General features: G+C 33.7%; 1 long non-coding RNA gene across 1 annotated transcript in view; it reads right to left on the reverse strand.

The window, feature by feature from the left end:
- Nucleotides 1-1,527: 1,527 nt before the first annotated feature.
- The window catches only part of LOC140622252 (uncharacterized), a 91,263-nt gene continuing 67,836 nt past the window's right edge, over nucleotides 1,528-24,954 (reverse strand). The window contains exons 9-12 of the long non-coding RNA XR_012022004.1: nucleotides 9,014-9,099; nucleotides 2,979-3,087; nucleotides 2,051-2,346; nucleotides 1,528-1,852 (exon numbers count right to left, since the gene is read on the reverse strand). This is a non-coding gene — a long non-coding RNA (uncharacterized lncRNA). The remainder of the gene's footprint in view (nucleotides 1,853-2,050; nucleotides 2,347-2,978; nucleotides 3,088-9,013; nucleotides 9,100-24,954) is intronic.

Raw genomic sequence — 24,954 nt, forward strand, 5'->3', positions numbered from 1 at the left:
GTGTTTTATTTCATAAATGAAATTGAAAAACCTGTAAGGAGGTGGTTCTTCAAGAAACTTTCTGTATAAACATATAAGTATACTATTTACATAATAAAAACATATTTATATATTATATACACTGATTACATTGATAAAATCCATCAAAATAAGAAACCTGTGACCGGGGTGCCCTCCACTATTGCCACCACCAAGGAGCCAGAGTCTAACTAAATGATTCCACAAATGACACAAATGGTCATGGCCTCAATTCCAAGCTCAAGTCATCCATTTCTACATTTACTTTCACCTTTTGCCATTTTGCAAACATGTCAAGTTTGACATGACTGATACTGACCTACGCTTTTCTCTCATAACCTAGCTTCTCCTTTGACCTTCTGGTTTCTGTTCTTCTATATCCCTTTTTATCCAGTGTCAATAGTTATTTTTAATGCCTTCCTTTCTCCTCACATCCAATCCGTTGCCAAGCTCTGTGCAGTCTTCACATGTTATCTTTCACTTATATCCTTTTATTTTTCATTTGTACAATTCACACCGTAGTGTAGGCACTCATGAATTCCTGGAATACCCACAAAATCTAATAAGTCTCCTCATCTAATCCCCCTCCTTTCTCTTTGTGCATAGGAGCATCAGATTGATGTTCCAGGCATCACTTTGATCATACAGAGCACTTCCCAGTTGGTTCCAAGACACCCTCACTGACTGAGATAAAGTCCAAACCATTCAACTAGCATCCAAGACCTTCTTTCCAGCCTTTTTATTAATTCCTGTGGTCAGCTTTAGCAAATTTGATGTATTTTCACTGCTCCAAAGGTACTTGTTGGCTCTTTGCCTCCTCCTCTTTGTTCAACTTTCCATCATTTTCTCTTCATGAATGCCATCTATTTCTAACACCATCTACAGAAATCCTGTAATACCTACTCGAGATGCCAACTCAATTTTTAATTCTTCTTTGTATCTACAGCTCATGTACCACTGTTTGAATCATTCTTTTTGTTAGTTAGATCATGTTATATGGTATGCAAGCCTATATATTTTGGCTATCCTACAAAATTTCAGGAGGTAGGAAGTATTTAATGGATGTTTATTAAATCCCCTAATATCTACTTCAGTGCTGTGCATTACTGTCAAGGGAAAATTCTGAGGAATTTTTCAGGCCAAAAAAAAAATCAAAAGAAATAAAAGATACATTATCTACTAGATTTGAGGGAAACTTTTTTATAATTTATAAACTTTTAAACATATTATATATTAAAGTAATATAATATGTATACCAGTATAATACAATATAGTTTCTACAAAACTGATAAAAACTATAAAAAGCCATTATAGATGGTATCTTTAACTGATTAAATAAGCTATGAATCTATTAACTTTAAAAATGAGTATCATTGATTACTTCTTTGAGAACAAGATATAAGTATACAACACTATTGATGTTGGCATTTTTAGTTTTTATTCAAAATCGAAATAATTTTTACTTTATTTTATCATGCCTATATAACATGTCAAATAGGAAATGTCAGCTCTTAGAGATAATTGTTACGGGTTTTGGTGATTATCCCTCTAAATATCTACTGTTATTTAAAATGTGTATGATCATATAATAGCCACTTTTAAGTATTTTTAACTTATCCATAGACTATGAGCACATTTCTTTGTGAATATAAAGTCTTTAAAATAACTGTTACATACATACATACCCAGCTTCAGTGTCATGGCTGCCCCTACCCTGGATGCATGCTGGCTACAGTTTCAAAGTCAGTTCCTGAGTAATCCAGATGATGTGGAGTGAGCAGAAGAGCAGAAGATGGTGGTGAAGTCGATAGTCCGGGAGAACAGTACCTAGTGGCTATGCCAGGAGAAGCGAGTTGATCATGAAATCAGTGCCCACATATACAAGAATGACTTCTACGAAATCCACGAAAACAGGTTTTTAAGGACAGACATTGGCTTTTTTTTTTTTTTACCAAATTCCCAGAGCTGGCATCTAGCCCAAACCAAAATCACTTGAAGGATTTGCTGTCAGAGAACAAGAAGAGTCAAGTACCTGAATGCAGGAGCAGTGAGGATGGACCTGGTGTAAAAATAGAAGAACAGCACAAATGTTCTTCAGTAGCCTTGAACATAAACCACGCAGAGATGCCTCCTATGGAAGAAAATGTAACTCAGAAACTCAGTCACCTGGAAATCTGTGCTGATGAGTTCCCAGGATCCTTGAATACTTGAGCAGTTGTTCCGGACAAGATGCAGAAGGCTATTATCCACAGGCTGAGCAGGCTTCTGAAACTCAGAGGGATATTGCTTCTGCAAGAACATGGCCTCTACGATTCGGCTCAGCTTCCACTTAAATAAAAAAAATAATAAAATAAAATAAAAAAAGGTCAGTGTCTGTTTGAAAATTTCTATGTGAGAGGTAATGGTACTAAAGTTTACTTCTTTACACAAGATGAGCTGAACACACTTTTCACTACAGCTGGACTGGAGAAGGTTCAAAACCTGGTGCATTGCCCATTGCAAGTGAACCGAGGGAAACAGCTGACAATGTAGTGAGTTTGGATTCAGTGCAAATATCGCAGTCCCTTCAGTCCAGTGCTGGCTGAGAGGCACCTGCTCCTAACATGATAAGAGATCACTGGAGCTTTTTAAAAAGAATATTCACAAACGGTGTCTTGCTGACATTGAAAAGTTCAAGGATTCAGACTTGGACCTTGAACTTTAAAAAAATTGCTTTTATCAAGATTCTGATAATTGTGCTTCATATTTGTGAAGCCTTTTTTAATACATACTCTTCTCAAGGTTTTTTCTTCCTTTGAGATTTCAAAGAATCTTTCTTGCCATTTCGTAATTTATCATAACTGAAATGTTCATGGGAATCATGAATTTAAAGGCATCAAAAATCTAGTTTCATATGAAAGGATTATATATGAAAAAGTGTCATTTGTGAGTTGCATTAAATTATTTTGGAGTTCAAATACCTGGACTAGACAGTTGATACATACAAAGGTGAATAAAGGTCTTATTCAGTGAGAAGCACGTCAAGAAGAATCATCTTTCTTTGGGTATTTTCCTGACTCAAAATAGCACCTTAAAGAGTATCAAAACATGTCCTTGTTACGTATTTATTTGGTCATGGTCCCCACTTAGCCTTAGTTCTGTGGAATTTTAAGCACTGTTCCTCCTCTAAGTAACTTCTTTCTTAAAAAAAATTAGAAGAATCTTCACTTTTAGCAAAAAAAAATGAGTAAGTAAAATAAAATAATTACATGTTATACCGCTGTATTTCAGTATAAAAATATTTTTAAAATATTTTTTACACCTTTATATAGTCTCTGTACATCAGCTGTTAGACAAAAAGCAAGAGAACATGTCTTCTGGGGGGAGAATTATGTTGTTTCAGTATATGTCTGATATATATGTACTTAAATTGTGTATATACAGGATAAATGAGAGAGTCAGAACCCTGATCTAGAAGTAAAACCCATTCTCTAAAATTTACCATTTCTATTGAGTGGTCAGCTGGAGAATATTTTCATACTGAGAGATACTGTAAGATAATACTATAATGTCTTTTTTCTCATATAAAACATTTCCTACTCTCAGTGGAAGAAAAATAATATGGAACTCAAAGAACATGCCCATTGAGTATTCATCTGGAGTCTTCTTAAATCCTAAAACAAGACTGGACAAATCATTATTTCTTAAATGTTTTTATTTAAATACATAAATGAAAATACAATAAACTGAATGGATTTTAAAGAAATGGACTTATCTTGAAATGGAAACAAAATTTGCATATGTCATTGCTGTGTTCATTAATACTGCACTGTGACAATACACTGTGTCTGAGGTTCAGGGGAAGCTGCCAGGGAGTTAAGTCCTTGCATTTGTTATCAGTAACCATGTATATTTATACTAAGTAGTTTTCAAATGCTCAGAACAAAGCAATTTAGCCAATTTTCTTCGTTTTAGAAGCAGAAAATTAATTTATTCTAATTACCAACTTCTTACGTTAGTGGTATAAAAGATAAAAGAATAATAATTAAATTGAGTTAGCATTTGGTGAGCACAATGAGACAATCGAAGAGGAATTAGTTTCTGTGCAGGATGAGAGACATATGGAAAATTACTGTGGAACACACATTTAAAATATTATAAATCAATTTAAAGGATATTTGATTAGTTTGTCAAGAGGTTTAGAGAGCCTGGTAGAGAATCAGAAAATATGAATAGGATCAAGCCTATGTGTGTATGTTTAAATACTAGCTATATATGAAAATTGCTAGGTTTATTTGTGATTAACCTTTGAAAATTAAACAAAAAAATAGACACAAAATCTTTGTATTATACAGTAGAACTGAGACTTCGACTCCAACAGAATTTGTATTCTTTTTGTATACCCTTCTCTGTTTTTTTTCAGTATTTCTAACTCATTCAAAGATTTTACATTGCACTGCTGTTTTCCAGTGTAGTGTGAAATGGTTTTGAAATCTGTCATAAACTTCAAATTTACTTTTATCCAGTAAAACTCATTTTGTTTGAAGCTATGTTTAGTATTTAGAACTATAATCACTGATTTGTAAAATTCTGTGTGCTTTAGTCACTTGCTCCAGAATGCCAAGTTTAAATTATACTTAATGTCTTTAATCTCGAGTATGAAAAGGTGTAGCAGTGAGAGTCCATTCAAAAGTCCACCAGTAAACTGAAGAGGCTAATTTTTACATAAAGAATTATTAACTAGTAACAGGGAAATAGCTATTAAGAGACTAGAGAGAACCCTAAACAGAGGAATAGAAGTGGGGGGATCAGCCACAATTTCTAAGGCTTGGAGAGAATAGCAAATAAAGAAGCAAACTTGAAAGAAAGTCTTTCTCTACACACAAACATACACACACACAAGCACAGAAGCCTCTGGAGAGGGCGGGGCCCTGGCTCACTGGAAAATAGAGAGTTTTGGCAAGCTGCAGCAAGTCAGGTTTAACAAGCGAGGAACTCCTATATGGGGTGCTGCTGAAATCTCTGGGAAGCACCCAGGTGTCTCCCAGTGAGATTTGCTGGGAAGCCAGCAGCTGAATGTCTGTCACACGAGAAAACAGGAAAGCCTAGACCCAGGGAGAAAGCCCTTCCTTTTGAAGTGTCCCTCCACTGCTCTCTACCGACAGAACCTAACATTGTGGCAGCCCGCAAAATAAGAGATTTAAGTGATTCAGCTCTGGTATCACAAGGCAGGGGAAAAAAAGTGAATTTGGAGTTGAGGGGTAGTTGATAACTAGGATAGAAGTAAAGGATGGAACGTAAGCCGTTTATCAGAGTGTGTTTATGGGATTTCAATAGCTATTTGGTTTGTTTTTGTTTGGTTGATTTTTGTATGGAGGCATTTGCTCTGAGTTCTAATATTATTTCTGGCCTCTCATTTAAAGAAAACTTCAGTGTATGATGAATGGTAGAGTCTTTGCAGTACATTTATTTTCAATGAAAATGATGACCTCCTCTCTATGGATATAGACAAATAGTTATAGTACACTTTATCACATATTATCTCAAATATTTAGAGAATGAATTCCTTTCCTTATTTTCCTGATGAAGAAAACATACTTTATGGACAAAATAACCATCCAGGGTCTTAGAGCTAATAAGGAGCAGAGTTAATACTTTAGAAAAAAACAATAATGTGTTCCTGATTACAAAGTACCTGCTGTGTCTTTTGATCATGATTATTTTTATTTCACGCATGGAGCTTCTGTTACTCTGTGACTTTCTTATGCTCAATTAACTGTTTAAGGGCAAAATATTAGTCCTAGAGGTCACACTGCTCAATCTTTGCCTAGGTCTTTTTTCATTATGTCTTCCATTCCTGAAATACTGTTAGTGATGTTTGCTATTTAAATGAGACAAAAGAAGAGTTAGCAAAAGAACCAATATGAAAATACTGCACAACTTAAAAAATATATTTATCACACTCATTATTGGGCTAATGTGTATTGGGTATCTGTAAAAGTTGCAGAGTTAACATTTCTGTGAATAATATTCTTTGGGACAAGGATTGGGCTTTTTAAAATAACATCTGACCTAACTTGATTGGCATTCAATGTAAATAATGGGTTGATAAGCATATGTCCATATAGGAGTTACTGAAATGTTTATATTTTTTGATTCAGAGTGAAATAAGATCTACTAAAGCTGACTGCTGGCGAGAATTCAACTCCATTTTTATGGTTCTATAAAATATTTATCACAATAATAATGAAATGAAAAGAGCATGCTACTTAAAAAAAAAAGCCCTTAAGTTCCCTGAAAAATAGAAAAAAAAAAGACCACATTTCTATTCATCATAGGTGAATTATAGAGCATATAAAAGAAAAAGAATGTGCACTATGATTTGTGACAACAGTTGTCATAGGAGAATTCATCCAATTTCTCATTGCAGATCTGTTTATTCTGCTACTTAGGGATGTAGGTTATTTGTATATGTTACTTCCTTTGGCTTTACTCTATTTCCACAATTTTTTTCATTCATAAAACCCATTTTGCCATGTTAATATAACTTATTCAGTCACTGGATTTTCTTGTAATGGGAAGAGAACCTGGAATGATTTTCATTTAAGGATGATTATATATTTACATTACACATTTAACTTATGCTTTTTTCCCATTCAGATTTCTTATGACCATCCACAATCCTGCCCCAGTTATCTCGCTTACTTCCTGTCAGTGTCACCCCAGACACTAAAATCCAACCAAGAAGACCTTCTTTCTTTCCTTAGAACTTAAAAGCTTTTCACCCAAGTTTTAGATACACTGTTAGCTTCCAGAATGGTCTCCTCTCAATACTTGATATGGTTGGATCCTTCTCATTTTGTAAGTTTCTGATTAAATGTCATCCACTCCAAAGTAGTTTCCTGCTATTTCAGTAGAGAGGAACCCCACTAAAAAGACACACCCAATACTGTCAATTATGGTTTTTTTTTCTTATCTCTTTCTCATCAGCATCCAATTCTTTAAAGTCAAAAGTATTTTTCATTTTCCAAGTACCAAACTTTCGACAAACTGGAAAAAACAAAAGTACCCAATTCATTTTGGATTTTAGAAAGACTTTATTATATTGAAAAACATACTATATCAAGAGTAGACTCTAATACGATTGAGAAAATGTGGTTCAAAGACAATATCTAAATATATAGATATTTTGACATAACTTTTACATCTTTATTTATTGTTGATTCAGTGGTTGGTATTATGCAACTAACTTGTTTTGTGTCCTTGGAAACAAGTCATCCAAATTTGCTGATTTGGGTATGTTCATAAATTCATGTATTCCTCTTCCTGTGTTTTGTCAATAGCAATTTTTGCAAAGTCATCACTATTTCCTAAAATTTCTCTCATTTCTCTTATTAAAAAATGGTTGTACAAACAGTTTCAGTAACTCAGCCACTTTGGACTCATTAATTCCTAGCCCCTCCTTATTAATTAGCAGCTTATTTTTGTATCACTGCTTATCCCCTAATGAATTCAAAACAATTCACATTTTTTTTAACCATCTTGCCAACATAAAACTTTTTGCTTCTTTTATTTATTTCATCCTTGGAAGAAGCGTTTTTGCCTATTTCCTTTGCTGTTTGAAGAATGCAGCCTTTTTTAACCTTAAAAATTTCAAAGAGTCCTTAGTAAAAATATCTTTTTATTTATAGCAGTGACCTAACAGCAACTGAGAAAAAAAAATGAAGGTGAGGGATTTATGTGCTCTTTTAACAGACAGTTCATTATCATTTAAGGATTGTCTGCACAGATTCACTGACTCCATTATTTGTGAAAACCAAACATAAGCAAATAAAGAAAATGAAAGATGTACAAATGGCAGTAAGGAAAAATAATTTTAGGTCTAATCTAGGTTTATGATTGGTTCAATCTATATTGAATAAATAAAGAGCTAGATAAACAACTGAATAAATATCTGTCGACTGTGTGATTTGCTCCCCCAAGAATCTGTAAGTTATTGAACGCTCAGGAACCAGCTACAATATACAAGATATACCTACTTTCCAAAGCATCATTCTTTAGGCGCATGTGTGGCTAAGTTATTTTAAGCGTCTGACTTTAGCTCAGATTGTGATTTCAGGGTCATCAGATCTAGCCCTGAGTCAGGGTCCCTGCTCAGTGGGGAGTTTCTTTTTCCTTCTCTCACTGCCCCTTCTCCAGCTCATGCCCTCCCTCCCTCTGTAAATTAATAAAATCTTTAAAATATTAAAAAAGGATCATTCTCCTTCTTGCTTAACAATAAATTTGACTACTAGCCAATTATGAAATAAATGAAGAGAATAATTCCTGTCCATTTAATTAACTGTTATAGGGGATGATTATGTCTCAACTCACATTTTTGGATTTTTTCCTTTTATATTCACAGTCATGCATGTTTGTTCTTACTGTTGCTTCTTAAAGAAATTACGTGAAAAACTCTGATACCAGTACTACTTTCTTTTCTATGAACATTTCTATTAGCTACACTTGGTGAGGCAATAAAAAAATGTGCTTAGTATTTACATTATATTTGTTAATTTCCTAAATTTATGACTGAACTTACTAATATATAAGACCCAACTCTTGAGAACCAAAATTCTTAATTGATGCTTTTATAAGAGTCTGTGATGTGATCGGTTTGATTTAAATTTGCAACCACTGTGTCTTCTTGTTGACAGTTGTCATTCATATACTTTTCAGGAATATCTACTGTGAAATATACTTACATGTGGTTAAAAGATATATTTTTTATTTGTGTATTTTTGTTTTTTATTTAATATGCATAAAGCACATTTTTGGAGGAAGAGCAATTGCATGAATTTTAACCATGTATGGATTTCTTTAACCATCATCACAATATATAACATTTCCATCACTCCATAAAATGCCTCATGTAGTCACACAGTTCCTGATAACTAGCAATCATTGGTCCTTTCTTTGTCACTGTAGTTCTGTCTTGTCAAGAATGTCATATAAAGGGTATTAAACACTACATAACCTTTTGAAACTGGTTCCTGTCACTCATAATGCCTTTGTGACCAGGGGTTAGTCAAGAGATCTTGGACATGATACTAACAGCACAATCTGTAAAAGAAAAAAAAAAAGATAATTGGACTTCATAATTTTTTTAAAGTTTGCTGTATGAAAGATACTGTTGAAAGAAATTAAAATAGTTATGGACTGGGACATATTTATAAATGATATATCTGGCAAAGGATTTGTATCCAGAATATTTTATCAACAGTCTTAAAACTTGATAGGGAAAGATATTTATTTCAAAAGTAAAAAAAAAAATCCTGATTAAGTCCCAATAATTCATTTTTGCTTTTGTTTCCCTTGCCTTCAAGATGTGTCTTGCAAGAAGTTGCTGTGATCAAGTTCAAAAAGGGTGTTGCCTGTGTTCTCCTCTAGGATTTTGGTGGATTCTTGTCTTCACATTTAGATCTTTCATCCATTTTGAGTTTATCTTTGTGTATGTTGTAAGAGAATGGTCCAGTTTCATTCTTCTGCATGTGGATGTCCAATTTCCCCAGCACCATTTATTGAAGAGTCTGTCCTTTTTTCAATAAAAAGCTTCTGCACAGCTAAAGAAACAGTCAACAAAACTAAAAGACAACCTACAAAATGGGAGAAGGTATTTGCAAACGACATATCAGATAAAGGGCTAGTATCCAAGATCTATAAAGAACTTATTAAACTCAATAGCAAAGAAACAAACAATCCAATCATGAAATGGGCAAAAGATATGAACAGAAATCTCACAGAGGAAGACATAGACTTGGCCAACAAGCACATGAGAAAATGCTTTGTGTCACTGGCCATCAGGGAAATACAAATCAAAACCACAATGAGATACCACCTCACACCAGTGAGAATGGGGAAAATTAACAAGACAGGAAACAACAAATGTTGGTGAGGATGTGGAGAAAGGGGAACCCTCTTGCACTTTTGGTGGGAATGTGAACTGGTGCAGCCACTCTGGAAAACTGTGAGGAGGAGGTAAAGAGTTAAAAATAGAACTGCCCTGTGACCCAGAAATTGCTCTGCTGGGAATTTACCCCAAAGATACAGATGCAGTGAAAATGCAGGACACTTGCACCCCAATGTTCACAGCAGCAATGTCCATAATAGCCCAACTGTCAAAGGAGCCTTGCTGTCCACTGAAAGATGAATGGATAAAGAAGATGTGGTCTATGTATACAATGGAATATTCCTCAGCCTAGAGGAATATTAACGGTATAGAAACGACAAATACCCACCATTTACTTTGATGTGGATGGAACTGGAGGGTATTATGCTGAGTGAAAGAAGTCAATCGGAGAAGGACAAACATTATATGGTCTCATTCATTTGGGGAATATAAAAAATAGTGAAAGGGAATAAAGGGGAAAAGAGAGAGAATGAGTGGGAAATATCAGAGAGGGAGACCGAACATGAGAGACTCCTAACTCTGGGAAATGAACAAGGCACTGAGGGAGGCACTTGACAGGATGAGCACTGGGTGTTATGCTATATGTTGACAAATTGAACTCCAATAAAAAATATACACAAAAGTAAAAAAAAAAAAAAAAAAAAAAAAAAAAAACCAAAGAAATAGTTTTTATTTAAAATATTTTGTGACTCAATGTTAGAAAATAATATGGAATATAAATTTTAGTTTTTACAATTTTTCCCTTTTTTCCACTACTGACATTTTTTGATATTTCTGTTCAACTTTTCTTCATCCACCAAATAAGACCTTTCATTGCTTTTCTGAGGCATATTTGATCAGCTAAATGGATGAGACAAATATTATACTCACTTTGCATGCTTCAAAAAACTAAGTGGCAATATTTGTTAATTAAATGCACAAACCTAGAGATGGGGTCAGAAGGACTGTATTCTGTATAATAGGAAGCTCTTAAAAGCTTGTAACTAGTTCTACTATTTCCAGATTTATTCTCTCTTTCAGTGTCTTCCTACTTCTATTTCCAGTATATACTGATCTATAGGCATTATAATCTTTCTATTATTCTTTTAGTGCTTTCTTTATTTTTAGTTAAGAGAATTTTAGCTATATCTTCTGCTGTCTTTGTTTTGCCGACCTATAACCACTTTCACTTTCCTCTTATTTTTAAAAAGATTTTATTTATTCATGAAAGACAGAGAGAGAGAGAGCGACAGAGAGACAGGCAGAGACACAGGCAGAGGGAGAAGCAGGCTCCATGCAGGGAGTCCAATGTGGGACTCCATCCTGGGACTCCAGGATCAAGCCCTGGGCTGAAGGCGGCGCTAAACCGCTGAGCCACCCGGGCTTCCTGCCCCTAACTTTTTTTTTTTTTTTTTTTTTTTAATTTGGGTATAGTTGGCACACAATGTTGTATTAGTTTCAGATATACAGCACAGTAATTCAACAAGTTTATACATTATGTTACTTTATGCTATGCTCAAGACAAGCGTAGCTACCATCTGTCACTGTATACAATTACAATTACAATACCATTGACTATTCCCTATGCTGTACATTTTATTTCAATGATTTATTCATTCTGTAACTTAGAAACCAATATCTTCCGCACCCCTTCAGCTGTTTTGCCCATCTCACCCTCTTCCTGTCTGGAAACCATCAATTTGTTCTCAGTATTTATGGATCTGTTTCTTTTTCATTAGTTCATTTATTCATTTGTTTTGTATTAGTTTTAATTCCACATATAAGTGAAATCTTATGGTATTTATCTTTCTCTTCCGAATTATTTCACTTACATAATACCCTCTAGTCCATTCATGATGTCAAAACTGGCAAGATCTCATCCTTTTTTATGGTTGCATAATATTTCATTGTATATATACCACATCCTGTTTATCCATTCATCTCTTGTTGGACACTTGGGCTTCTTACATATTTTGGATATTACAAATAATGCCATGATAAATGTACACATACTAATCATCAGGAAAGACAAATCAAAACTACTACAATGAGATAGCACTTTACATCTGTCAGAATGGCTAAAATCAACAAGAAAAAAAGTGTTAATAAGGATGTGGAGAAAAAGGAACTCTCATGCACTGTTTATAGTAATGTAACTTGGTATAGCCACTGTGGTTAACATATGGGGGTTCTTCAAAGTATTAAAAATAGAAGTAGCATATGATCAATTAATTCCACTATTGGGTATCTACCCAAGGAAACAAAAACACTAACTCAAAGAGATATATGCATCCAGATCTTTCTGTTATTTTAAATATTACTGAGTTTTCTTACTGCAAAATCTAATACTTATGGTAATCCAAAAAGGTGATATATTAGTTTGGTAGGGTTGCCATAACAACATACCACAGGCTGGGGCCTTAAAAACAGTAATTTATCTCCTCACAGTTCTAGAGATTGGAAGTACAAGATCAAGGTACTGTAGGGTTAGTTTCCTCAGAGGCCTCTCCCTTTCACTTGTAGATATTGCCCTTTTGCTACTTCTTCATATGGTTATTCTCCTGTATATATATATATGCCCTGGTATCTCTCTCTGTATGTCCTCATCTCTTCTTACAAATATTCCAGATTAAATTAGAGCCCATTCTAATGGCCTCATTTTAACTTAATTACTTCTTTGAAGACTCTATATCTAAATAGAGTCACATTCTGAAGTATTCATGGTTAGTCACACAGGCATACTAGTTATGTAAGGGCTACTGTTCATATTTAATAATATATTACTTAGGAATGCCTGTGTGGCTCAGTCAGTTAAGCATCCAACTCTTGATTTTGGCTCAGGTCATGATCCCTGCATTGAACTCTGTGCTGGGCCTGTAGCCTGCTTAAGATTTTCTCTCTCCCTCTCCCTCTCCCTCTCCCTCTCCCTCTCCCTCTCTCTTCTTCCCTCCCTCCCTCCCTCTCTCTCTCAAAAATATATATGTAATACAAATACATATATTTATATATAAATTATATATTTGGAAAATTTGAAATACTTATTTTGTGTTAAACCAATTCCATCAAGGAAATTAGTTTGTTCAATTTATAATGGCTCTTCAGCATAAAATAAAATTTTTATGTTGGCAGATTATATCTGGCATTCATTAAGTGCAGATACGATAAACAAATACTATTAGTTTTAGGATGCCTAGGTGGCTCAGTCAGTTAAGTATCTGCCTTTGGCTCAGGTCATGGTCCCAGGGTCCTGGGATCAAGTCCCACTTCTGGCTCCCTGCTCTGCAAGGAATCTGCTTCTCCCTTTTCCTCTATCCCTCCCCTCCACCCACTCTCTCTTTCTCTCACTCTCTATCAAATATATAAATAAATCTTAAAAGAATACTATTAATTTTAACCATAAATGTATATTTTTAAAATGAAAATCTATATGCATTTTTTTTGTTTTTTGTTTTTTTTCTACATGCATTTTATATAGCAATTAAACATCCACAATTTGGCTTATTAATCAACATTTTTCAACATTCTACTCTTTCTCAAATCTTAATGCTATGAGTAATTGAGAATTTACTCTATTTAGGTGGATTTTTTTTAAAGGGAATAATAACTTAGAAATGCTGGTTAATTCTTCAGGTTAAACTATGGATCTTTCATAAGCTATTTTAGAAGGTCAAGTATACCAATTTATTTTGAAAAATATTAATGATAAAATTAAAACTGAAAAATTGACTAGAATACACTACTTCACAGGGTAGAAATAATTAGTCTGTGGTTTTGTTTATAAAATTTTCCTGCAAATACTAATCTGCATGTCTATGGTTAAGATCCCAGAATAGTAATTCACTCATTTGCATTAATGTTTTATGTGGAATATATTGATTCTGGTTCTAGTACAATAGCAAAAATAATTGTAATATATGTACATTGAACATTGTAACTAATTCACACCCTATCTAAACTAACCCAGTGTCAAGTAATAAGGTCATCATTTGTCAGAGACAATTAAAGCAAAAAATTTTTTTGTAGGGCACCTGTGTGGCTCAGTCAGTTAAGTGTCTACCTTTGGCTCAGGTCGTGATCCCAAGGTTCCTGGGATTGATTGAGTTCCACACTGGGCTCCCTTTTCAGCAGGGATTCTGTTTCTCACTCTGCCTCTGTCCCTCCCCACTGTTCATGTTCTCAATCGCTCTCTTTCAAATATATAAAAAAAAAATTTAAAAATTTGTAGTCAAAATCTAATGTATGTATGCATGTAATTATATACACCTGCACATTGTTGTCAGTGTTGGCCAGATCTGACCATACAAATACCCTAAACTGACATAAATGGAGACTCACAGGCCTAACAGAGCAGTTACAGGTGAGAGGATCTTGCCTCCTTATAAACACAATAAACAGGGATGCCTGGGTGGCTCAGTTGGTTGAGTATCTGACTCTTGGTTTCAGCTTGGGTCATGATTTCATGGGACGTTTGAGATTGAACCCGGTGTGGGGCCCTGGGCTCAGTGCAGAGTCTACTTGCAATTCTGTCTCTCTGTCCCTCCCTGCTCATGCATTCTCTCTCTCTCAAATAAGTAAAATATTTTTTTAAATAAGATAAAACACAGTTAAACAATGTATGACCTTGACCAAGACATTTGATAGTAAAGCAAAGAACAAATAACATTGAAGAGAAGTCTATCATATTTTTTTTAATATGATCATTTTTGGGGGATCCCTGGGTGGCTCAGAGGTTTAGCACCTGCCTTTGGCCTAGGGCATGATCCCGGAGTCCTGGGATCAGGTCCCACATCAGGCTCCCTGCATGGAGCCTGCTTCTTCTTCTGCCTGTGTCTCTGCCTCTCTCTCTCCCTCTGTGTGTGTGTGTGTCTCTCATTAATAAATAAATAAAATCTTAAAATAAATAAATAAATACATACATACATACATACATACATACATACATAAATATGATCATTCTTGAGCACGGACTAAACTCCATAATTTGGCCTATTAAGGGGGTAGTTTCCAAATTGTTATTCAGATAAATAAAGCCAAATTGAGAGCAACTGTCTTACTAAGGGGGCTGGAATTTCTGGGGTAGGACCAGAGACAAGGAATGAGGGAATGACAGATAAAGAGCCCTGGTAATCTGCTCAAGGGTTCCTCTCAAATGTTTACCTGAATTTTGAACTACAGATGTACAAGGAGAGATTCAAGAAGAATAAGTGCTGGTGGATGAGAAATGAACAAGGATTTCAGAGATAATACAAAACTGAAGAGACACTGGACTTCTGATGTAGTTAGAGCAATTAATTTTCCAAAATAATTTATTATTTAAAACATGATCATAATGTATTAATGAAAAGTGATAACATATAATTTAAAACAACTGGAAAACATTAAATATTATTGGATATTAGTTGTTAGGAAATTATTATTAATAATATTAATGGTACTGAGATAATGGTATTGTTCTTGTTAAAATGCCCTTATTTGGGGGCACCTGGGTGCTCAGTTGTTTAAGCATGACTCTTAATTTCAGCTCTGGTGGTGATGTCAGGGTTGTGGGATTGAGCCCCACCTTGGGCTCCATGCTAGATGCAAGCCTTCTTGAAATTCTCTCTTTCTTTCCCTCTACCCTTCCCTATCTTCTTTCTCTCTCTCTAAAAATAAATAAAATCTTTAAAAATAAATTAAAAAATAAAATGCCCTTATTTAGATATGTACAGAAGCACTTAAGAGAAAAATAACATGATTTAATAGTTTAAAAAATATTACAGCAACATAAAAGGAAGTAAATAAGAAGGATAAAACAATGTAAGGAAAGAGAAAGGAAGGGAAAAGGAAGAAGAAAGGAAGAAAAGAATAATCATTGAATAGTTTACAACAGCAGCTTCTTGAGTTTGCTTACAAATGTGTAGATTAGCTCTGCTGTTGTCTGGACCATCTCAGCTTAAATTTGATGATATGTCTGTAGTTGGCTACAGTTCTGCTAAGGGCTGGATGATCTCAGATGGTTTCACTTATTCTGCAAATTGCAGGCTATTTTTTGGTCTTGATGTTTTTGCATTTAGCCCCTCATACTCCATCAGGTTCAGCCCAATTTTGTCTGCATGGTGGTTTTAGGGTTCAAATTACAGCAAGAGAAGACAGAGTCCAGCACACAAGCTCTTGTAAAGACTTTGCTTGAGTTATGTTTGCTCATGTCCCATTGGGCAAAGCAAGTCACTGGCCACCCCCAGATTCAAGGTGCAAAGAAATAGAATTGATCTCTTGATGAGAAGGATTATGAAATGGGTTTTGAAAGGTTGGAAAGATGATGTAGCCATTTTACAATTGAAAGAGAAGTCAAGGAAAAAAAGGAGGAAGGAAGATAAGAAGGAAGGAAGGAAATAATAAGCAAATCTGGCATAATGTTGATAACTATTGAATTTAGGGGTTGGGATAGGGCCTGTTGTCCTGCCTACTTTGTATATTCTGGGATACTTTTAAAATATAGAAGTAAAGAAAAAGACTTGTTAAGCAGAAAAGTATTCCAACAACCATTTGTGTTCAGCGGTTTTCATTAATTTTCCTCAGTCGATCAGGTCCACATATATTCCACAAATTCCAGAAATGTTACAAGTGAGTGAATCAAAATAAGTGAAACTTGCATTCTTATATATCATTCTTATATCTTATGTATCATAAATATTGCAATAACAGCAAGAAAGTTAGCAACTAAAATATTTTCCAAGTGAGCTGCCTCTATAATATTTCTACTGAGTTCATAGGTTAAACATATAATTGAGAGATTACCTTTGGTAGTAAAATAATAATCCGAAAAATATCTATATGACTTAACATTCAATATTTTGAGAAGTACATTAAGATAGAGAAGTGTTCACTGCATTTGACATCTTACTTAGGCACCTGATAGTGCAGGGAGAATAATGTTCGAATAATGTTCTTTTTTTCTACAAGCTGTTGATCCTAGAGAAATGAACTGTCAGCAGCAAAGAAATCCGTCAGTGAAATAGAAACATTAATATGGAATGGCTCAGGAAGTTATTTATGATAATTTAGACTGCTTTGAAAAATTAATACCATATTATAGGTAAAATATATCATCGAACTTTCTAAAATAATTATGTAGTTACATAGGGAAACATTACTTGTAACTAAGTGATTAATATACTATAAATATGATTTTAAAATTCTTTACAATACTCTACTATAGTTCAGATTACCAATATTGGAGCAGGACAGTTATTTTCCAAATGTTTTTTTCTCATGATAGGCTTCACCTTTCCTGGTTCTTAGATTAGACAGAGCAGGCTTTTACCATTTTTTTTTTTTTTGGTTTGTTTTATTTCTTGTTTGTTTGGTCATTTTTGGTTTTTCTCTGCACCCATTGCTATTCTCCAGGTGATTGGCTTCTTCAGCTCCATCTCTGAGGTTTGTAAGCATAAGGAAAACCAGGGAACACTCCACCAAGTCATTCCTTGGGTCCTCAGGGCCCTAGCCAGTCTGCCTGCTTGTCAGAGTCTTTTGAGATTTATTTGTAATTATTCCTGAAAAACAGGGAAATTTACAATCTACTCCAGCTTCCCAGGATTGGAAGTCTGTCCTATTATTTTTAATCATTGCTACTTACCGAAATAAAAAGAGAGAGAACTATAGTAATTTCAAGTGTCAGTTGAAACTCTATTAAAAGATCCACTTTCCCTGATAATCATGTGTCTCACACAATCTATTCCAAAATTTAAAGTCTCCAAGGGGAAGAGACAGACAGCATTATAATTACAATTTGTATAGCTTCTATATTCCCAATTTTCTTTACATTATATTTATCAATAAAAGAAATTTTAATATATTTATAATCAAATATTTGCCAATGAGAAATTACAAAATTTATTTTTAATGACAGCTACCTAGCTAAAATAATGTGATGTCTACTTCTTGCCTCTTTCTGATCTTTTACCACTGTTGATTTTGTTAAAATTTTCTTTACACACAGATTTCTCAGTGCTGAAACAGCAGCCTGTTTTCAGGTGTCAATAATAAGGCAATGATGTCCCTAAATCTAGTATCTAGAACCTTCCATAGAGAAGTAAACAAAAAAAAATGGTGATTATCAATTTATTTTTAAATATAAGTGTGGGTGTATGGGTGTCCCCGTATGGGTGTGTATAGTTTGTGTATATTAACATAGATGGTCCCAGATGGCTTCAGGCCAGGGAAAATGCATTTAGCATTTTGGAAGTGTTGAATGAACATACTTTGTGCTTATGAGAAATATAACAAATTGATAAATCTCGAAGAGGAGATTGAAAACCATATTTTAAGTTAAGAGGAATGAGCAAAGATGAAGACATTTACTACAATTTTAAGAGCACCAGCCAGGAAATTTCTCAGTAGGAAACCTTGGAAGTCAATAAAAGCAAATTAACTACTGGAATGACTCTCTGTGGCAATCTGGGGAATGCTAGTTTTACCTTCACCTCTAGAAATGAAGCTTTTTTATAAGCAGCAACAACAAAACTTTTTTACACACACTGCACACTCACACAGATGGGGAGGAAGAGAAATTATTCTGGTACATTTGTCCATGTGTGGAAATGTTTTCCTCCTATGTAGAAAAAAGCATGATTTAAATAGACTTCAACAGCTATATTTTCCTTTAATATTTTTACTTGGCAAAAGTTAAATATTGAGATGAGTATAATATGTGCTTCTATATGGTTTAGAGTCAAAAATTAAAATAAATTCAAAGTGCCTTTTTATTTATTTTTTATTTATTTTTTTTCAAAGTGCCTTTTTAAAATGATAAATCTCACTAAGGGAATTGATGCCTATTTACTTTTTATCTATCAATGCATTGAAAGACATCATAATTTTTCTTAGATTGTACCGTAAGTTTGATCATTTTTTAAAGATTTATTTCTTTGAGAGAAAGAGTACTCACACATTTAGAAGTGGGAGGGCGGTAGCAGACAGAGAGGAGACAGAGAATCTCAAGGAGACTCCCCACTGAGCATGGAGCCCCACAAAGCCTTGATTCCAGCACCCTAGGAATATGACCTGAGCTTAAGAGTCAGAGGCTTAACCAACTGAGCCACCCAGGCATCCCTAAGTTTGATCATTTTTAACTATTTGAATATTTTATTGTACTATTCACAGCATAAACATGATTTGAAACGATTTGAAACATTAGTATGCTTCTGTATTTAATCATTTTTACTCCTGATTTATACCTAAACCATAGACCTATATCGTACATCCCAAAGTGATATCCATATATCAGGATATATGTGATCAGATCTGTGATCAGATCACAAAAATTTGAGTTTTAGTTATAAATATTCAAATTTAGACTACAGCATAGATTTCTACACAAGCTATACAATGCATCTAACATTAAATACCCACTTAGTAATAAATGATCATGAAGATTGAGTTGTTAACAAATTACAGAAAGTGACAATATATCTTCCTTCTTTTTAAGTTTCTTTTCTTTTCTTTTAAGGTTCTATTGTTAAGTAATCTTTACCCCTAGCATGGGGCTCAAATTTACAATCCGGAGATCAGGAGTCATATGTTCTACCAACTGTAGCCCGCCAGGCACCCCTTACTTTTTGATTTTAAACAAAAAGCAAGTCAAAACATATTCTAAGAAATTTTCACAAATAATTTACACTAATAAAATTCCTTTCAGGGATGCCTGGGGGGCTCAGTGGTTGAGCAACTGCCTTTGACTCAGGTCCTGATCCCAGGATCCCAGGATCAGGTCCCTCATCGGGCTCCCAGAAGGGAGTCTGCTTCTCCCTCTGCCTGTGTCTCTGCCTCTCTCTGTGTCTCTCATGAATAAATGAATAAAAATCTTTTTTTTTAAATTCCTTTCAACATTTATAATTCTTAGGAAAGATAAAAAGAAGAAGAAGAGAACATTTGTACTAAGGTATATTAAATGTTTTATTCTCTACTGGTCTTCATGTCACCAAAGCAGTGATTCATTTTATAGTACATTGTTTATGTGGAAACATGAAATAAAGAAATGAGAATCAAATAATTTTATTGTTTATATATATGTATATATATAATGGAAAGTACTAGAGTCTGGAATCTGACAAGTGAATTCAAATTCCAGTTATTGTCTCACAAGCCCAGATATTGTCAATAAATTACTTGTCTTTTATCAAACCATGGTGTCTAAATTAGGAAGAATAATAGCTGACAGGATTTTTTTTTTTTTTTGAGAGGGAAACATGATTATTCTTGGTTATTTTATCTGATTTACTGATGCATATAAATAACCCCAAATATATTTGTTGCTTATTAACATTATCCTTAATAGACCTGATAACTGTTGTCATTGTAGTATCTACTTCTCTTTTTAAATTATCTATAAATTGTTTTCTCTAATTTAGAGTTAGATTAGAAAAGTCAAATTATATATAAAAGAAGCTAAATCAGCATCATGGAATATATTGTTTTGAGTTATTTAATGTACTCCCCAATGAAATTATAGCTTCACTACAGTTAGAATAATATAATGCAGAAGTTTTTTAATTAAATGAACATCATGACTTAGAAATGTAGATATCTTCCAATGCCTTTAATGTGTCAGTTTATGCTTTCCATCTAAATACAACCAAAAATGAACTATTTACATATTTCTTTAAATATACATGTAGTGTTATAGTTTATCTTTATAACCTGAAATTAGCTTCCTAACAATATCAAAACACCAAAAATAAGTTTATTTTCTCTTTTAATTAAAGTAATCAAAATAAAGACGCTAATGACCACAAAAAGCTTTTTAGATAAGGAGTTCTATATGAGTTGCATGAATTTGAAGTAACATGTGACTATTCTGATAGTTTTAAAATGGCTAGAATTAGACAAAGACGAAGTTTGCATTGTGAATTTGTAAACAGCACTGAATTGAAAACAACATATAGAAAAACGGAAGTAAAATAATTAATGCAGAGTTGCAGAAATTGAAGAATAAATGCTCTATCACTAGTACTTACACATATGTATTGCATGACCAAATGGAGAAGAACAAAGACTGAATGCAGAATTCATTTTTCTATTTTTTTCTGACATGACAATTATGAAAAGAAATCTTTCTGAGCATAAGTTCTACAGCCAACTCAGCTCTTGAAAGTATATATGCTCTATTTTTTAAAGAGTCTCAGAAGGCATAAACACATAGAATTTAGTAATATTGGCTTATTCTTTTACATTAGGGTCACCTCCACCTAACCATAATATCATAAAGCATGATTAAAACAAGTTGACAGTTAAGATAAAGTGTGCATACACATGTGCACACACATACATGTTACATTTTACAAACATTGGGATTGTAAATGTCTATGCATTCAATTACAAATGGTATTAAAATGATAAACCATTAATATGTCAAAATGTAGATTTCAGCAGCACTAAATTTATAGTGTGCTGAATCTTTTAATTAATAAAGTAAATAATGTAGTTTAAATTAGTGTGGTTTGTAATAAACCAAGTGCTTTAAAGAAGAGGATGAATATTTAAAAATATTTTAAAAATATTTAAGAAAATTGTTTTTCGATTATTTTTGGATTAAGAATATTTTTTTAAGATTTATTTATTTATGTGTGAGAGAGCAAGAGACAGCGTGTATGTGCGTGCTTTCCTGAGTGGGGAGAGGGGTAGATGGAGGAAATCTCAAGCAGATTCCCATGTTGAGCATGGAGCCATCATAGGGCTCCATTTTACCACCCAGGAGATCATGACCTGAGCTGAAACCAAGTGTCAGATACTTAACTGACTGAGCCACCTGGGTGCCCCTGGATTAGGACTCATTACACATATCATGGTTAGAAATATTTTGGATTATTATACAGAGTCCAGTATAGTAGTGTTACCTAGAATTAAGCAGAATCATTTCTGTGATCCTGGGCTCCATGTTAGAAATAGGCCATATGGAGCAAAACATAGATTCACCAGAGATCAATTTCAATGCATGGTCACCAAAACTATGTTTCCACTTCTTTCCATCTCATTTTTCCAGCATATATCATGAGTCAACTTCCATGATTCACAAATAACTCCTAATAGTGTCTGTTCTGAGAATCAAATCCTCACATGTACTTAATGATATTTTTCTAAATCTTAGGGAATAGAAGAAAAATAGAACTTAACTTGGACTATAGAAAAGTAAAGTTGTTTTGTTTTGTTTGTATATCTGCTTTGTGCTCAACCTATATGATATATTATTAAATCATCCCAGCAATCCTATGAGGAATTTTAAATTTTGCCTACTTTACTAATGTTGGAATTTATTTTCAAAAAGATATTGTCCTGAGATATTTAGCCATGAAAGCAAATACTTGAAACTGTATTTGGTTAGGTTCAAGGTCCATAGATTTTCCTCTTAACTTTTTGGCTCTTTTTTTAAATGAAATGCAGAAAAATCTGCAAGTATACGATCAACTAGACATTTTTATTTTGGTCTTTGTTTCTTTAATATAATTAATGTGGAACAAGGATTTATTTTTTAAGTGGGCATTGAGAGATACATTTAAGGGTTTTTTTTAATAGAACAGCTTTTTGATTTCTGTGGAATTAAAGATGATTCTAAATATAGTTTTTCTGTAAATGAATTATTTTTTAATTTTAGAAAATATATAATTTGATAGGTAGATTTTTAATTATATAGAAAATACTGCAAATAAGATCATTATTCTCTTCATATCACTGTATTCAATTATTTTTTAAAAATATTTTAATCTATCAATTATGTACTATAGACACTGGTGAATAATAATAGACCTGATGCCAAGTCCTTGATGCATACTGTCTAGTAAGAGAGATACATGTGAATAAAATCATGGAAATATATGTAAATGTACAGCATTATGGAGGAAAGAATAAAAAAGTACAGGTAGTAATCTGATGATTTTAATTTAAAAAATAATTTTACAAAAATCAACACACATGCTTAATTAAACAGCATACAATAAGGTGGTTTTGAAAGTCAATTCTAGTAAATATTACATAGATTTTACACACACACGCACACACACACATACACACATACAGTGTATGGTTTGTAAGACAGGATGACAAGGAAATTAATGCAAATAAAAAATGAAGGAAGTCAAACTACTGAGCATCGTGACTATAAAATTAAAGGGCCAGAGAGATATAAGGAGGAAATAGTATTAAGTAGTAATAGTAATTGTAATAGGTCAACAATAGTTAGTAGTATTAATGACTTAGGAGAAAAAAAGAATGTATATGTCAACTTTTTACATCTCCCAACATGGTGGTAACATTCTTCACTGCAACAGTATGAACAAGGTTTCTTCAGTCCATTAAACTGAAGCATGGGGGTCATTTAAAAAATTTTTTATCTGAGCATATTTGACACACAATGTTACACTAGTATCAGGTGTACAATATAGTGATTCAGCTTCTCTACATATCATGCTATGCTCATCCCAAGGTTAATTACCGTCCATCAACATAAACACTACTAAAATATTGACTATATTCACTATGGTGTACCTTTTTTTCCCATGACTTGTTAATTCCATAACTGGAAGCCTGTATCTCCCTCTCTCCCCTTCACCCATTTTGCCCACACCCCCACCTTCCCTTCCCTCTGGGAACCATCAGTTCTCTATATTTATAGGTCTGCCTTTTGTTTGTTTATTCACTTGTTTTGTTTTGCATTTTAGACTTAACATATGAGTGAATTCATATGGTATTTGTCTTTCTCACTCTGACTCATTTCATTTAGCCTAATACCGTTTAGGTCCATCCATGTCACAAATGGCAAGATCACATTCTTTCTTGTGGCTGAGGAATATTCCAGTGTGTGTGTGTGTGTGTGTGTGTGTGTGTGTGTGTGTGTACATCTTCCTTATGCATTTGTCTATTGATGGGCACTTAGACTGCTTCTGTGTGTTGATTACTATAAATTATGGTGCAGGGGATCCCTGGGTGGCTCAGTGGTTTAGTGCCTGCCTTTGGCCCAGGGCGCGATCCTGGAGTCCCGGGATTGAGTTCCGCATCGGGCTCCTGGCATGGAGCCTGCTTCTCCCTCCTCCTGTGTCCCTGCCTCTCTCTCTCTCTCTATGTCTATCATAAATAATAAATAAATAAATGTTTAAAAAATTAAAAAAATAAATTATGGTGCAATAAATACAGGGAAGCATAAGTATTGTTGATGATGTTAAAACTGAGAAATAAGAAAAAATGGTAATGGCTACAAGTAGTAAGTAGTTATGTACTGTGGTTTATTTATCCAGGAATTTTTTAAAAAATATTTACTCTATGTTGAAATCTGTGTTAGGTTACTATGCTTGGGACACTTTGGGGATGAAAGTAAAAGAACTCTTTGTCCTGTGGATCTTTTGGTAAATATAGCTATAGTTGATGAAAAATTACCAAAAAAAATAGTGGATAGATAGTAGGATGAATCAAATCTTCTCTTGGTATTCTTATAAGTGACTGATTCATCCTTCACAAATAAATGAATGAAGTAGATGGTAGAAATTATTTGGGAGATGGTTGAAAAGGAGGCTATCAGGGGTAAATTTTATTCTTAACAACATATGATTAGCAACTTTTTAAAAGAGTAAGAAAGAGAAATTTATTTCTTATATAATATCAAGGGTCTATGTGCTTGTGTTACTTTGGTGATGCCAACTGATGACCTGCTGGTTAGCAGCTTAGCAGCACATTATATTAGAAATGTTTACTACATCATATAAATTCTCAAATATCTTCTTTTAGTTTTTCAATGTTGCAATTTTGTCTTTTTTTTTTTTTTGACAATTTTAACTACATTTTCTGGATCTTCCAACAGCTCCTCTTTTGTTTCCTTTAAATCAGCTCTTCCAATTCAGTTTAAACATTGTACTCAGTAATTTTACCATCTGCTTTAGAAAAGCATATTTTATTTTTAAGATGTTATTATCCCTTGAAATAATTTTATTTCTTTTCACAGAGCTCCTCAAAATCACTTGATGTTGAAGACTCCCTTGATCTAATACTTCTTTATTATGTATTTT

The sequence above is a fragment of the Canis lupus genome, chromosome 31, assembly GCF_048164855.1.
Source record: "Canis lupus baileyi chromosome 31, mCanLup2.hap1, whole genome shotgun sequence".
NCBI lineage: Eukaryota > Metazoa > Chordata > Mammalia > Carnivora > Canidae > Canis > Canis lupus.